A 1,381-nucleotide genomic window follows, 5' to 3' on the forward strand; every position below is an offset into this window, starting at 1 on the left:
ATATATATATATATATATATATATATATATACTCACACGCACATACGCTCACACATATATAGACACACATACGAGGTCTGATCAATAAGTAACGAAACTAAAGCACGCAGAGTAAACAACGGAAGTAAGTTAGACAGTTAAAACTTAGTGCACATGCACAGCAGAGTTGAAGGTCAATCCGTGCCAAGCGGCTTCATTCTGCGTTCTTTAGCTTCATTACTATGACAACAGTTCGGATACTTATTGATCAGACCACGCATAATACATGCAAAAACACATACAAGTATGTATAATCTAACTGTGCTTGTGTATGTATTTAAATGTCTGTGTGTTTGTTTCTAAGTATATATGCATGTACTAACGAATGTGTTCATGTGCGTACAGATATATATTCGCCCTAAAGAAACGGGGTAGTCACAGCTGCAATGCGTTTGATTATAAGGCTTCTCGATCAGTGCTGTTATGATAAGGTAGTGTCAGATAACCTCTACAAAGACGAGAGGGTCACGGTGAGAACGCTTACTTCTGGCAGGTCTATTTAATCAGGGTTTCCAAGGGGGTGGCTTTTAACCACCATGAACAACAACATAATAATTCATCAAGATAAGACGATGTCGGTTAGAACTTAGCTCTTTCATATTGCGTATATTAACGTAGTTTTTTTTTCTTTTTGCAGAGTTCAGCACACTGAAAAGTTTTGATCTAAGATAAACCTTGGAATATTATACATAACTAATTTTCTTTTAACCTTCTCCCTCTCTCCCCACTCCTTGGAGATGTTAACGATCGGATAGAATCTCCTGATCGGACAGAATCTCCCGATCCGTCTGATAGGTATAAAGTGTATGGAAAAATCGAAAGAAATGCTTTATAAGGCTAGGATGTCGTATTATGTGATATAACGAGTTGAAAAATTTCGATTAACTGAAGTTATCATTGCAATAAATCGGCAAAAACATTTTAAGTCTAAAGTTAAAAAAAACCCCCAGATATCAAGAGAGATAACTCTGATAAGATCAGCAAACTGCCAGAAAAACAGTAAATAGGCAAGTCTAGGTGTTTGGATATTCGTTTGTATGTGTGTGTACTCTAGTCATCTTTTAATAGCACCGACTGAACTCTTTATTGTACTTGAAAATTATCTATATCTTTTTCTTTTTCGAAATTCCTTTGTCTTTCATCTTTTCATTTAATTTTATACATATATTTTTTACCATTTCTCTTCCTGCATGTAGATATTTATATATCCGTGAACGTATGTATGTATGCATGTATGTATGTATGTATGTATGTATGTATGTATGTATGTGTGTACGTGTGTATGTATGCACATATGTATATATATATTTATGTAAGTACCAATATGTATACGTATGTATAT

Source organism: Octopus bimaculoides, chromosome 6, assembly GCF_001194135.2.
Source record: "Octopus bimaculoides isolate UCB-OBI-ISO-001 chromosome 6, ASM119413v2, whole genome shotgun sequence".
NCBI lineage: Eukaryota > Metazoa > Mollusca > Cephalopoda > Octopoda > Octopodidae > Octopus > Octopus bimaculoides.